The sequence below is a fragment of the Pipistrellus hanaki genome (assembly GCF_964339955.1).
Source record: "Pipistrellus hanaki genome assembly, chromosome: 2".
Taxonomy (NCBI): Eukaryota; Metazoa; Chordata; class Mammalia; order Chiroptera; family Vespertilionidae; genus Pipistrellus; species Pipistrellus hanaki.
The window spans coordinates 31,235,844-31,252,223 of record NC_140504.1 but is presented as its reverse complement, the minus strand read 5'-3'; the positions used below and the strand labels follow the sequence as shown (position 1 = coordinate 31,252,223).

Below are 16,380 nucleotides of genomic sequence, written 5' to 3'. Positions count from 1 at the left end.
GAGAATGCCAATCTGAATCTTTTACTCTTCCTTCTATATCTGACTTCACAATATCTAGGATTCAATATCTAGGACTATTTCATTTTATTGAGAGAGAAGTGGAAGGAGAGATATATCAAATTAAAGGAAATTACTTACTCTTCCACCTCCCAGTAAGCAGAACTAGTTGCGTCATTGTAAATAGGAACTTAAGCAGCATCAGTTCTATTGACTGTAAGATGACTTCCTCTCCATAAGAGAAAGTCATCCTTTTTGATTGAGCTTTGGGGGAGATGCTAATGGAGAACTGAGGGGTTTAAAAAGGATCCCACTTAGCAAGTCAGATGAGCAGAATAAACTTTGGAAAGCAATAGTTGAGAGATGTGGCAGCCAAATCCATACCATGACCATTGTAGGATCAATGCTACTTTCGGCCAGAGATGGCTTCTCCTGGCAATAATGATATATAATGATTAGACAACTTTATGGAGGGCGATTCTTCAGATCCACTTGCCAACCAACTCATTTATATGCCCTTTGTCTTGGTGGAAGGCAATCTATATAATAAAAGCCAAAGTGACCATTACGGTGGAACAACCAGGATGACTGGTCATTATGATGTGCATTGACCACTAGGGGGCAGACACTTAATGCAGGAGCTGCCCCCTGGTGGTCAGTGCACTCCCACAAGGAAGCACCACTTAGCCAGAAGCCAGGCTCTTGGCTGGTGAGCACAGTAGTAGAGGCTGGAGCCTCTCTCCCCTTCACGGCAGCGCTAAGGAGCAGCAAGCTGAGTGGTAAGGAGCAGTGAGCAGGTGGGCTGTAAGGAGCAAGGGGTCCTGGACTGTGAGAGGGATGTCCAACTGCCAGCTTAGTCCCTCTCCCTGCCTAAGTCGGCAGTCAGACATCCCCCAAGGGCTCCTAGTCTATCTATCTATCAACTGTCTATCTATCTATCTATCTATCTATCATCTATCTAAAAGCCTAAATGATTGAACGACCAGTTGACTGGTCACTGTGATGTACACTGACCACACAGGGGGCAGATGCTTATGCAGGAGCTTCCCCTGACGGTCATTGCGCTCCAACAGCCAACTTCCCATGGCCAGCCAACCTCCTATGGTCCCTCCATCTGGTCAGCCAGTCCCAATCAGGCCTGATCATTGGGCAGGCCAAGGGACCCCACCTGTACACAAATTTGTGCACCTGACCTCTAGTATCTATATCCTATATAATAAAACCCTAATATGCAAATTGTCCCCTCGACTGGGAGTTTGACCACTCACTATGAAATGTGCTGACCACCAGGAGGCATTGTGGAACATGGTGGGTTTTGGTGACATGGCACTGGCAGTAGGAGGCAGTGGAGGTGCTGCAGGTCCCAATGGGCCACACGAGAGTGGGACTGCAGAGGGACGGTGGAGCAGGTAAGCGGGGAGCACCAGGCTACGACAGATGTGAGTGGGGGCCTGATAGCACTGCCAATTGCCCCGCAGACAGTGATAAGCTGAGGCAGTGAGGGGTGGGGCTGCCACCTGGCTCCCAAGAACTGAGGGAGAAAGAGCAAATAGCAATATTAAAAATATTTCTTCAAATTACTTTTCTTCCAATGTGCACAATCCATGCACCAGGCCACTAGTGTGTGTGTGTGTGTGTGTGTGAGTATGTGTATTAGAGGCCCAGTGCCTGAAATTTATGCACTTGTAGGGTCCCTCAGCCTGGATTGCAAAAGGGCTCAGGCCAGGCCAAGGGACCCCACTGGTGCACAACTAAGGCTGGGGAGGACATGGAGATTGGCCAGCCAGGGAAGGACTATGGGAAGGCTCCAGGGTGTGTCCAGCCTGCCATGCTCAGTCCAAATCGGCTGGACCCCAGCAGCAAGCTAACCTATCGATCAGAGCATCTGCTCCCTGGTGGTCAGTTCATGTCATAGCGAGTAGTTGAACGGCCTTAGCATATCATTGGCATATTACACTTTGATTGGTTGAATGGCCACTTACCATATTAGGCTTATATATTGTATATCCGACCAGTAGGTTAGGTTGCCGCTGAAGTTCGGCTGATCAGGACTGAGCAAGATGGGCTAGACGTGTCCTGGAGCCCTCCTGTGGTCCCGATCCAGCTGGCTAACCTCCAACATCCCTCCCTGGCCCCAATCCTGCACCAGTGAGGTCCCTCAGTCTGGCCTGCCCTCTCTCACAATCCAGGCTGAGGGACGGTCCTCCCCCCACCCCCCACCCCACCCCGTGCACAAATTTAGTGCACCGCCCCTCTAGTGTTTATAAAATTTTACCTTCAAACCCTCAGACCTAGGGCTGTGGGATGCCACAGAGTTCTGCTGCCAAATTAAAGCTCATCAGCAAGTCCACAGGTTCTAATTTCTGTTTCCACTAAGCATTGTAGCATAATGTCTAATTATCAGGGATTGTCCCCTTCCCCACAAAAAAACAGTGCCCTGATAGATCAATGCCTCTAAATTTTGTTGTGATACAAAACACCTAAATTATGACTTATTTCTCTTCTCCTCTAATTACAATTTACAGCCAATTTGAAACCAATTAAGTTCTTGGTGTATTTTTCCCCCCAGTCTGCCACTAATAGGCCCTAAATTACAAGAATATACGAAGCTGTGGCACATCAATCTACAGCCACAATACTTGTGGTAGAGTTGTCATAAAATTACAGAAGGATAACGAAATGATTGGATGTAATTAGGTGAGAGGAAAATAGGACCCAACTCAAAATGTCAGTCAGCAAGTAATTAATCCTAATATAGAAAAATGTAAAAAAAGTATATATGTGACTTAAAAGTCACATTATTTAAACGACTGCATTCCCCAAGGCAATGAAAGCATCAAAAAATAAATTAGAAGTCCTTTATTATTAACTTGATCAAGTTCATGTTTATCATAACAAATGACAAAGCTTCTCAATTTATTAACATTGCCTGAAAGGTGAATGGTTTTCTTAAATCTGAAATACAACATTTGAGCTTTTTTGCAAATGACATATAGAAATGTAATGTTTAATTAGATGCTTTATTACAATAAAGTAAAAACAAATGACCATTCTCTCTGTGAGGAAAGACTATAAAAAAGGTTTTCAAGCCCTAGCCAGTTTTGCTCAGTGATTAGAGTATCAGCCTGTGGACTGAAGGGTCCAGGATTTGATTCCAGTCAAGGACACATGCCCGGTTTGTGGGCTTGATCCCCAGTGCGGACCATGCAGGAAGCAGCCAATCAATGATTCTCTCCCATAATTGATGTTTCTATCTCTCTCTCCCTCTCCCTTTCTCTCTGAAATCAATAAAAACATAGTTTTTAAAAGTAAAAATGGTCTTCAAGAATTATGTGGTGAGAACTTTGAATTCTTTTCTGTGCTGATAATAAAGCCTGGTATAATAAAAGATGTTATATTTATTACTTTTAAGAAAATTAAAACACTGAGTTAGTAAAAAGAAAAACATCAGACTGTTTATTCAAACAACAGGTGAATGATAATTTTATATTATATATGATTCAATAAAAAGAAAAAAGTAATTATTTTCCAAGATGAAAAACTTTAAAACATTTTTCCAGTCTATCTTTGTTTTAAGTATAAACTGCTTTCAGAATCCCAAGACCATGATTTAAAAAAAAAAAAGAGAGAGAGAGAGAGAGAGAGAGAGAGAGAGAGAGAGAGAGAGAGAAACTATACTGCCATTATTAAGAAAACACATTTAAAAGAATGAAACATAAAGTATGGGAGAAATGGAGACATGAGAAATCACCCAATACAGTTACTTACAACACTGCAAAATATCTAAAATGCATTTCTGATTAGATAGGCTATAAGATATGGTTAAGAGCTTGATTTCTAGGGATAGAGCTATGCTCAAATTTCCTTAGGCAAATTACTTAATCCCATTAAGCCTTAGCTTTCTCATCTTTTTTTTAAAAAAGGATAATAATAGTATCTGCCTCATAGAGTTGTGAGGATTAAATACTCGAGGTAATTCATGTAAAACCAGAGCACACTGCTTGATATAATCTGCTCTCAAGACATCTTAGTGCTTATTGAAAACACAATTTATACTTAGATTCTGTTCAGAGAGATAGATGGGTTGCAAACCACTGCTAAAAGAGACAAAAAAACAAACAAAAACAAATTCAATGTCCTGTTTTATTGGATACTCATGCCTGACATTGAGAATGCTCTCACTTTATTGATAAGATTGAGGGGAAAAATTAAGTATGGAAGGAATTATTGCTAACATTTACAGGGTGCTCCCAATGTGCTAACCACTGTTTTACCTGTTTTATATATATTAGACCATTTTATTCTTAAAATCTGAAGACAGGTTCCATTGTTTCTTGCCCAGCCTCTCTGCTAGCTGTTTGAGGATGAGGATTAAGTTTTAAGGGCAAGGCAGAAGGTAGTACATGGCGTTCAGTTGTTGCTTAGGAGTGCTGAACTGAACACATGGGTGAATCTTCCCAAAATGCCCCAAATATTTCATGATTTCACAAATGCCCTGCTTTTCAGATTTCTCTCCACCTCTGTCTGCCAGATGCCTATCATTTTAGTCACATAAGACCAAGTCAGTTTTTTTTTCTTTGTTTTTCTTTCTTTTTTTTTAATATTTGTTTATTTATTTATTTATTTATTTATTTATTTATTTAATATTTTATTGATTTTGTACAGAGAGGAAGAGAGAGGGATAGAGAGTTAGAAACATTGATGAGAGAGAGTCATGGATCAGCTGCCTCTTGTACACCCCCTACTGGGGATATGCCCGCAACCAAGGTACATGCCCTTGACCGGAATCAAACCCGGGACCTTTCAGTCCCCAAGCCGACGCTCTATCCATTGAGCCAAACCGGTTTCGGCAGTTTTTTTTTTTTTTTTCTTAAAAAAATATTGATTTCAGAGAATGAGAAGGAGAGAGAGAAACATCAATGATGAGAGAGAATCTATGATCGTCCACCTCCTACATGCCCTCTACAGGGGAACTGCTCTGTTTGCAGCTGTAAATTCAAGGTGTTCATGGGAGGAGGTGGGTTCAGGATCTTTGACCACTGCAAACCGGAAGCCTGTGTTGCTCCTTCCTAAGCCAGCCAACATCCTCTTCTTCCCAAGGCTAGTTCAAATGCTGCTTCTTCAGTGAGATATTCTCCAGGTCCTTCAACCAGAATGAATACAGTACCACCCTACTTAATGCATTGAAATATATGCTATAAGAAGTAATACGGCTATTTGCTAAAATGTGTTTAAGTTAATACGTTAACGAGTCCCAATAAACTTTGCCTCCTGGCCTTTTTAAGTGTTGGTGCTTATTTATGATAAGTTATGCATTTCAAGTACATCCCTTGCTAAATTAAAAAAAAAATCATCAATTCTCTTAACTCTTTAATAAAGCCTCCAGAGGGGAAAGAAAATAATATTCTTTTGAGGAAAGCAGAAAAGTAGAACTCAGAATCATGCCAGAGTATGTCTTAAACACATCTTAATAGATTGATGTACCAAGTAATGTGATCCCTACCTAACACATGCCCTACCTTTGCCCCAGATTGCAATGACAATCTTATTTGTCATTTCCCACCTGGCACCTTCATAAAACGGTTGATAGAGGAGAAAGGCCAGGGACAAATCAAAATGAGTGTGAGGCTGCAAGTAAAAGGAGAAATGAACATGTTACTGAAGAATTGCTTGGAGTGTGTGAGCCTTGAGCTAAGTGGGAAAACAGACTATGTTACAGGAATAACTAAATTTCTCCACAGAGAGGTTGGGGGCCTTTATGGGCACTGGAAAATTAAACAGCACACATGTTTAGAGTTATCACTATCCAATGCATAAATCTACATCTCTTTAATAGTATTGCACTGCAACTTTCTTCAGACAAACAGAAAATTAGGTAGAGCAAAAGCATATGAGGCTTGTCTATGTACCAGTGATATACTTGTCACACCTGGTTGGTTGGGGTAAATATATTAATGACACAAAGTCTAGTCCCACAGTCTTTGTCAGGCTTTCACACAAGCTAATGTCACTTGCTCTCAAGAAATACCTCCTTTTATTCGTTTGATCCCATTAGTTCTCCCCACACCCCTAAGTCCCATAATTACCCCTTTCCCTTAGTTTTCTTGAGATGCCCTGGTTTATAAGCTTTTCAATCTCATTCACATCCCTGAAGCATCCTCCAGGCATCCATGTAGTGTTGATTGACATACATAAGGGTAAGAGAAAGTCAGAGCCATTCCAAATTGGTTCTAAGAAGTCTGCCTCACAGCAGATTGCAAGAAACCTGCTACAGCAAAAGCCAATTCACAAAAAAACACAAATGGGAGCCCTCCTTGGTGTGTGTGGCAGCTGCCAGCGCACAGAGGTGAAATTGGAACAGCCTCATCAGTGAAAGGTGGGGCATGGCAACACACCAGGAGTGATGCACCAAATCTTCACTGAGCCTGTCTCTTCAACCTGGGCTAAGAGTCCCACCTGGGACTCTTCACAAATGAGCATGATGGCATTACGGGAGACACCCTGGAATGGGAGCCCTGTGGGAACTTAGGTGACCCACTCTGACTCCCTGAATCTCACGTGTAGCATTTTTTTAAAGTAAAACCTTATCTCTTAATGTGGTTAATTCCTGCAAGTCCAGTGCGGAAAGCAATAAAAAGCAGATTTGGTGTGGTAGAACCGGAGTAGGGGACTAGACCACCTACTGGGTCTCTTACCTCTTGCATTTGGCCAAAAGGGAAGTCTAAAGAACATCAGAATCTCACAGAAAATTATTTGCAAAATATGGACGTGGTGATTTCCCACACTCACCAAGTCCTAATCTACACTGAAATGCCCTTCACTTTCAAATATTTATACTGACATCCTTAAGAGCACTGTTGAAGGCACCCCTTGACAATGCTTTGCTGATAGTGGCCAAAACTTTTTTTTCCCATTATCTGACCTCTTAACCTAGTGCACTCTCCTCTCTGTTGCGGGGGTCATCATGCTCAGCTGGCTAAAGATTCAGAAGTGACATTTCTTTCCCACAGAGCAATAGCTCTAGCACCCATTGCACCATGATAGCTTCCCTCCTGTGATTTTCAAATGTTCCTCAACATTCATAAGTTCAATCTAAAGATATTACCAGCTGGGAAAAGAAAGAAAAATTTTTAAAAAACCCTTGGTGAGAATAAGTCCAAGTGGTTGGTACAGCACAGTTTCAAGAGAGGGAAGGCCTAGGCGGGACCAGTTTGGCTCAATGGATAGGGTCTCAGCTTGGGGACTGAAGGGTCCCGGGTTCGATTCCGGTCAAGGGCATGTACCTTGGTTGCGGGCATATCCCCAGTAGGGGGTGTGCAAGAGGCAGCTGATCGATGACTCTCTCTCATCGATGTTTCTAACTCTCTATCTCTCTCCCTTCCTCTCTGTACAAAATCAATAAAATATATAAAAGATAAAAGACAACAATAAAAAAAATTAAAAAAAGAGAGGGAAGGCCTAAAGCACAATATAATTAATTTTATTTTTTAATCCAAAACCCAGCATACTTTTTAAGATACATAATGCAATATTTTCTATCAGTTTATCATAAACTTTTTAATCTATGAAAAATATTTGTTCAATCTGGACCTTAATCATGCTAGGAATAAGAAAAATTAAAACGTAGAAGTCTCAGTGTACAAATTTTGCTGAATCGAATCTTTTTATTTACATGGTTATCACTAGAAGTATCAGCTAAAAACACAACCCCAAAATGGTTTTCCTGGGGACTCTAAGTATTTAACTCCCTAATACCAGCATCCGAGTAGCCTAAAATAACGCCCATTCGTTTGCACGCTTGGCAGTTGAAATCTAGAACTCCAGTAATGGTCTTTGAAATAAAATGCTATTCTGTCATTCAGCAGCACATGGGAGTATTGGTCATGTTTAGTATAAAATTCAGAATGTACACGTATCTGCATAACTCTTCCTGTCCCTTTTCATAGACACTGCAAACGACCTCTAGTTTTTTATTTTAAACTTTTTTCTCCTCATTTCTTAATATTGAACAGTAAACCTAAAGTGCTCACTTCTTTCTCTTGCAAATATTTAACAGAGCACAGCCTTCTTTCATCAGTCTTAACTCCCAAACGTTATATCCTCTATTTTCCTTTATTCTCCTACCGGTATCTTTAGCCCTCCACATTAAACACTGTATTGATTACCTGGCTTCTTTCTCTCAGTATTCTTAAACAGTTCTCTTGTGTTGGCTTGGCACATCCATCATTCTGTATTCCTCTTTTATACATAATGAATAATTTTATTTACATAGTGTCCAGTTCCAAAGAATTAAAGCATTTTAGATTACTTTGGGGAAATGTGTATAATCAATTCTGACAGCATCTCTGAGACAGGTGGAAACAAAACACCATAATCCATTTTTACTAAGTAAGAAAGATGGCACTGGAGATAAGGGATTAGCCTTGGGCCGCACTGTCATTTTCCAATAGTTACAAATGACATTGGATTGCTGGCCAAGTTCGCTGGCCCTCTTTCTATTCTTTCTTCCATTCCTATTGCGACCTCCCTAGTTCAGGCCCCCTATACCCTTGTCATAACACTGAGACCTCCCATCCCAGAGCTCTGCTCTACTTTGTTCTATTGTTACTGCCAGATGTGTCTTCCTGAAGAACTTTCCTGATCATATTAGCACATTAAACCTTCAATAGCTTCCTATCATCCAACAAATTAAATATAACTTTTCACATACCAGCATTTCAGGTCTCAATCTAACTTTCAAATACAACAATAACAACTGTTTATGTATACTTCAGTACTCGACATGACTAACATAGTTATTCACTGTTCCCAAAATCTCACACTTTCTCTCTTCCAAATCTTTTCCCATACTGTTCCAAATACTCTGAAGTACTTGTCTCCTCCTCTCTGCTTTAAACCTGGGAGATTATTTTGAATTTTTCTACTTCCATGAATCTCACCATGGATCTGCTTCTAGTGAGATATAACTTATCTTTTGCAAAGGAGCAGAATGCTGTGATTGTCTTTTAACATTCATGATAGTCTAACTTATTGTTTGACTTTTTACTTATTTAACCACTTTTTATAGAATACCAAAAAATTTTAGAATAATAACTTTTTTTTCTAGCATTAAAAAAAAAAATCTTGTTACCTAGCATCTGTAATCCTATATACAATAATAAAAAGCTAATATGTAAATCAACCAAACAGCAGAACAACCAGTTGCTCTAATGTGCACTGACCACTGGGGGGCAGACACTCAATGTAGGAGCAGGCTTAAGTCGTCAGTCAGACAGCCCCCAAGGGTTCCCAGACTGTGAGAGGACGCAGGTTGGGCTAAGGAACCCCCCTACCAGAGTGCACAAATTACATGCAGTAGGCATCTAGTTACTTATATTATAAACTTTCATAAGCATTTAATTTTTATCCATTAATTATATTTTATCATATTTATTAATTTCTCTTATTCTCAAATACTTCTTATTATGATTCATAAATAATCATATATCATTACCTTCTTTAAATTCTTGAACTCTGTTTTTTTCTATCACTTTTGTTGGTTCCTATTTAATCTCTTAATTTTGGCATTATTTATAGATTGGCACATCCATCTTTATGAATTGGTTCTTGCCTCTTCTATAGTTCCTCCAGAAGAAATGTTTTCCTTCCTAACTCTAATTGGTGACACATGACATTAATCTGCAAATTTTATTTCAGCCCTGATTGGTTGCCTTTCCAACTATCTCTTTGAGTTTGTACCAGGATGTCAATTTACATATGACCAAACAGTATTTCTACCTGCTTTGCCTGCATTCACACCAGTGATTTTACCTCTCCTCTCTTTTCCACACTAAGCTAAAATGTCTTTCTAAACAATCCAATCTATCTACTCCTCTCAGTGTACAGATAAGGAAACTAAAGCTTTGAAAAGGGGGGGGGGGGGAGGGAGGTGGAGTAATCAACCAATGACCTTGTATGCCTATATGTATAACCCATGGACAAAGACAATAGGGTATGCACTGGAGAGAGGAAGGGGGAGCTGCAAGAAGTTGGCTGCAGGCCCCAGTCTAGTTGTGTAGATGTGCTGAGGTAGTGGCAAGCAAAGACAACAGACAGAGCGGCACAAAACAGCCTGAACACCAGCTATGCTTGGATGTGGAAATACAGTTGCTGACAGACAGACAGGTCATCTCTACTACCTCAGCCACACATTTTATTGGGGATCCACCCACACACATAATAGGTAGCTGATTTTGGCCAATGGTGGCACACCACGTAGGAGTGCTAGCCAATCAGCGGTTGAGAACCCAAAAAGTTGCAGGGCCAAGCTAGAAGTGGCTGATGGGGGCAGAAAGGTGAGCAATGCAGCACCGTGCAGTGGCAGAGGTAAGATGGCAGTGGTGCTTACTTGACATCTTTGCAGTTAGGCTGTTGCCTTGCTCCTTCTTTCTCCTCTGAGCTGCTACTCTGTCTTGATCAGCATTGTGCCTGCTTTCCTTCTACAGTTGTCCTGGACCCAGGTTCTCCAGCACCCAGAGCCTTAGCTGCAAGGGAGGTTGACCAGTTGCTGGAGGCTGGCTGTGGGAGCACACTGACCACCAGGGGAAGCTCCTGCATTAAGCATCTTCCCCCTGTTGGTCTGTGCATGTCACAGTGACTGCTCGACCAGTGGATCTGTGGTAACAGTCACTTGGGCTTTTATATAGAGAGATATTGAAAGAACTGGTCTGAAATTATACAACACAACTTATCTCCAGATCAAATTAATATTTAACCAGCAGTCCATCTGAAGGGATTCCTTTAAGATATAATCCTCTGATGTCTGTTGTGTTTATAGAAATGCCCCTGGTAATGTTTACTCTTTCTCATGTTGTCTTCTTGAAAATATATTTAAAAGGTTTATCTTTTTTCTAAGTACTGAAAATAGGGTTTCTTCCTGTACATGTTTGTGAAGATCTTCTAAATGACAAATTTGGTCAGATTTCCTTTTTATTGCATTCTAGAAAGCTCATACTATAGCTTTTTGCCCACCCATCACAAGTGTTTACCCTCAGAGCACCCAAACCAGTGTCCCTATTTGGTTTCAAATTGCTTATTCAAAAAAAAAAAAGAGAGAGAGAGAGAGAGAGAGAGAGAGAGAGAGAGAGAGAGAGAGAGAGAGAGAGAAAAGATATTCCTACATATAAATTTTGTCAATTATTTTTTATCTTAAAGAAATAACTTGCAAATTATATCTATTTTAGACTATCTAGAATATTTGGGGGGGATATAAAACTAATTATACAAATAAAAGAGTGATATACATAGAACTAGCTACAAAATTTCTAGACTCCAGGAGTATACCATGTCCTTGCTCTTCCTCATACTTAATACTTTGCTGAGTACTTTTGTGTGTGTGTGTGTGTGTGTGTGTGTTTAAGATTTATTAATTTTTCTTATCCCTCATATCATATTGTAAAATTCCCAAGGATGAGAACTTTCTTAAATTTGTTTTTTCAGTTCTCTCAAGCAAATATAATGGTATGTTCATATGGTAGCCATTCAACAAATGGATGTTATAATGCTCAATCTATAAATTCCATCTTAAAACATCTTACTTATATATAGAATTGTCTATCTGAACTTGGCTAACGCTGTAATCCTTTACTTGATAGAATAGATATGCAACCATAGGGTTTACTGCAAAATAAATTACTATTACTAGAATCTTGTCTTCTCTTTAATTTGGGGAAAATAAAGAAATGTGTATTTAATAAATATATACTTATAATGCAGTCAGTGTTTAAAATCAGAGCAGAATATTGCTAATATTCTGTATATTTATATTCAGAATATTAGCAATACAACCTCTGACCTAATGGCAACTCTTTTATTTAATATTAATTTTAATGTAAAAGTAAAAATATTTAAAACTCTAGAAATCTCACCTATTTTTTTAAAATATATTTTTTATTGATTTCAGAAAGGAAGGGAGAAGGAGAGAGAGAGAAACATCAATGATGAGAGAAAATCATTGATCAGCTGCCTCCAACACACCCCTACCTGGATCAAGCCCCACAACCCAGGCATGTGCCCTTGGCCTGAATTGAATCTGGGACCCTTCAGTCCGCAGGCTGATCCTCTATCCACTGAGCCAAGCTGGCTAGTGCAAAATCTCACCTATTAATAATTAATAACTTTTCTTAATTTCAAAATGTATTTGTTTATAATTCATCAAAACAAAACAAATTAAATATACTGTACAATTTTCATAGATATTTACTATTGGCTCCCGTGAAATGTTGGATGGATGATACACCACTAAATAAAATTAAGGAATGAGAGAGCAATTCCTTGCTTAGCAGTAGAATCCACCCTCTGATACTTCATAAACATGTAATTATACAACAGTTATTTGATACCTCAATTTTATAAGACTATATTTCCTAACGTTTAATCCACAGAAACAGATACTTCCAAAGTTGCATTAAGATTGTTTTTATTCTGCCCTGCCTGCTTTGCTCAGTGGTTGAGCGCTGACCTATGAACCAGGAGTTCAATTCCAGATCAGGACAGTTGTGGACTGGATCCCCAGTGTGGAGCATGCAGTCTCTCATCATTGATGTTTCTCTCTCTCTCTCTCTCTCTCTCTCTCTCTCTCTCTCTCTCTCTCTCTCTCTCTCTCTCTCCCTCCCTTCCTCTCTGAAATCAATAAAAGAATATTATTTTTATTCCATTGTAAGCACATAAAAAAATGTATGTGTTGGTTTGAACATAATAACATGGTCTCCAACATGGAAACAAGAGGTAACTGGAGTCCAGTCAATGTCACATTGAGAGGATTGCTCCTGAAAGATCATGAGGAAATTCTGCACAACCTCATTTACCATGCACTGATATAGAGCTGCAAGAGGCATAAACACACAAAGGAAAGCAATGAATAAAGTCCGTTTGCTTCTATTAGAGGCAGTAGTGCTGCTCTTAATAAAGCAGAGATGAATGTTATTCCGTCAATGTTCAATTTTCCATTATTATTTAAAGAACCAAACTCTTGTATTAGAGTCCATTTGAGGAAATATTATTGTCATCTTTTTATATATAAAAGCAATTTCAAGTCACTGCTAAATTATATATAAGAAAATATACTACAGAGTTTCAATTTTTCACATGCTCTTGCAAAGGAATAGGAACAGTTCTTACCAATATGTTTGCAATAAATCTCTGTATATTGAGATAGCACCTTTTTCTTTAGGTCATTGTTAAAACACTAAGAGTATAATGACCCAAGCAAATAGTTTTACCCTAATATCCTCTTATCAAGTTTCCTGAAACTAAGCAAATCTGATTAACTCTTTGTGGTTATTGTTGTTGTTAATCCCCACTTTAGGCTATTTTTCCATTTACTTTATAAAGAGTAAAAAGGAGAGGGAGAGAAAGAGAAACTCAGATGTGAGAGCTGCCTTCTTCACAGGCCCTGGCCCTACCGGGGATGGAGCCTGAAACTGAGATACACTGAGGTAAGTGCCCTTGATCAGAATGGAACCCAGGACCCTTGATGCTCTATCCACTAAGGCAAACCGGCTCAATGGAAATTATTTCAAAAGATGGAAAAGACTTTGTTTCAGCTGACAAGAAAAAATAATTTTAAAACCTGGCTTTCCAATGATAGTTCAGATAATATGTCCATAATAAATCCAGAGACAATTCTCGATCTGTTTTTTTTTTTTATTTGTTTTTTTTGTTTTTGTTTTTTATTTCCCCTGGAAATTTAGATCCCAGAACCCTGCTAGAAAACAAAAGACGGATTTGTCTATACACTGTGGGCTAATCGTCTGCGCCATGAGACCCCATGTATTTGGGACATATTTATGCAGTCAAGTCAGAGCAGTAAGTTCCTTCCCAGATTAAAAAAAAAAAAGGAATTTTTACAGACTAGACCAGACCTTTGAGATTTTATATCTTGCGATCTTTCAGATAAGAGCACCTGGCATGAATACAATGGGAACTTAAAACGCCAGAAAGGAGAAAGGTTTAAGACTACCTCCATGACTAAAGACAAAGATTCCCATGGGGGGAAATTACAATAAACTGAAAAATACTTTGTGGAATTTAAATCTCCATACAGTATGTGAGGAAGCTCGATGCCCCAATATTGGAGAGTGCTGGGGAGGTGGAAAATACGCCACTGCCACAGCCACGATCATGTTGATGGGTGACACGTGTACAAGAGGTTGCAGATTTTGCCCTGTTAAGACTGCAAGAAACCAGCCTCCAATAGATGCCAAGGAGCCCTACAATACTGCCAAGGCAATTGCAGAGTGGGGTTTGGATTATGTTGTCCTGACATCTGTGGGTCGAGATGATATGCCTGATGGAGGAGCTGAGCACTTTGCAAAGACTGTGTCATACCTAAAGGAAAGGAACCCGAGAATTCTTGTGGAATGTCTCACTCCTGATTTCCGAGGTCTTAAAGCAATAGGAAAAGTCGCTCTGTTGGGATTAGATGTATTTAGATGTTTATTTAATAGAGTTGGTTTGAAAGTTAAATGCAATAATCTATGCTAAAAAACTTAGTATAGTGACTATTAAGTTTTGACTCTTTTTATTAATACTATCTCTAATTAGCCATAGATTTTGGGGGAATGAACATGAATGGCAATTTTCAGTCATGTATGAGTTTGAAATTTTGTTCCATGGCCTAGCAGATCTGAAATCGTGGGTAAGTTGTTTAAAAGTTGCTAAGAAAATAAAGTAACCAGTAAAGAAAAGTATTTTCAGCAAAGGGTTCTAAAAAATTGGACATCCACATTAAAAAATAAACACCTACCTCACATTATGCATGCTAACTTAAACATTGACCCATCTGTAAAGTCTAAAACACTAAAGATTTTAGATAAAAATACAGAAGAATATCTATGTGACTTGGAACCAAAGGTTTCTTAGATCATATAAAAATAATTTTAAAAGAAATTGATAAATTACAATAAAAATATTAATGCATTAAAAGATATCATTAAGAAAATACAGGGAGTCCTGGCCAGTGTGGCTCATGGTTAGATCATTGGTTTGCTCACTGAAGAGCTCCAGGTTCAATTCCCAGCCAAGGGCATATATCTGGGTTGCAGATTTAATCCCTGGCCCTGGTCAGGGTACATGCAGGAGGAAACCAATTGATGTGTCTCTCTTACATCAATGTTTCACTCTCTCCTCCCTCACTCTTTTCCACTCTTTCTGAAAAATCAATGGAGGATTAAAAATTGTGGTGGAGTAAGTGGATGCTATACTGACCCACTCCTAGGACCAAACTGTAATTACAACTAAAAATACAAAAGAAACAACAACCCCATCCTGAATAATCAGCTAAAGATTGGCAAGAGAGAACCCTGATAAGCAAGGACGGAAAGTGGAGACCACATAGAGACTGGTAGGAAGGGCAGAGGTACAAAAGGGCTAGCTAGGATCCCATGGCAGCTAAAGTTCTGTTTAGATATCTCAGCTGTGGAGGTTTACCACTGAGAACTCTGGGGTCTAATCCCCAAGGTGTCCACCCTCCCACCCCCAGCAGAGAGCACCAGAAATGAGAAAGTTACCCAGTAAACATCTGGCTGTGAAAAGCAGTTGGGCTACTGTCTGTCAAGGAGAGATGGCTAGAAATTCAGGTTACTTCTTTAAGAGGTCAATGCACAAAATTTCATGTGCAGCCACTCACCTTGGGTTCAGGAAGAGGGAGGGCAGAGTGGACTGGAGCTGAGTGAGCAAAAGCTAGGGTTGGGGGCTCTGGAGTTAGAGCTTGGAAGGCAGTCACCCCAGTTTTCCTGTGCTGAGTCATTCTCTTAAGATTTGGAGGTCATCTTTCTCAGGTAGACTTTTGCTATCCAGGTGGTTTTTGCCTGGGGGAAGACAGTTGACCCACCTTATTGAAAAGTCATTTGCTCCAGGCTGTGGAGTTTCTGAGGCAGACTGAGATCAATTAGCTTCCAGGCAGAGGCAATGGCCCCACTCTGTTAGAAAACCTCTTGTCACACCTGTGGACTATTGCCTGAATCCAATCAGTCTGCAGGCAGAGGCAGGACTCTAGTGGCTTTAAATTTTTGCCTGCTCTAATTAGTCAGAAACAACATTTGACACTGTCCTACACTAGACATTGGGAAGCAAAGCAGATCTACCTAATATATTGTCGAAGACCTAAACAGGCAGCCAAAATGAGGAGACAAAAAAAGGCTAATGAAGTTTATCACCACCAAGCCAGCATTGCAAGAAATGCTAAAGGGACAGCTATAATGAGAAGAAAACAGAGAGAGAAAGAGAGAGAGAGAGAGAGAGAGAGAGAGAGAGAGAGAGAGAGAGAGAGAGAGAAACTTAGGCATACAGAATTATAAATAAGTGCCTACAATAATAACCTCAAATGTTTAATCTCCAAAAACT

General features: G+C 39.6%; 1 protein-coding gene and 1 pseudogene across 9 annotated transcripts in view; one reads left to right on the top strand and one right to left on the bottom strand.

Moving 5' to 3' along the window:
- The window catches only part of NLGN1 (neuroligin 1), an 806,764-nt gene that overhangs the window by 208,318 nt on the left and 582,066 nt on the right, over positions 1-16,380 (bottom strand). The window lies entirely within an intron of this gene.
- On the top strand, positions 1,303-14,520 carry LOC311617353 (lipoyl synthase, mitochondrial-like; annotated as a pseudogene). The gene is made up of 2 exons: positions 1,303-1,406; positions 13,728-14,520. The product of its transcript is annotated as a lipoyl synthase, mitochondrial-like (transcript).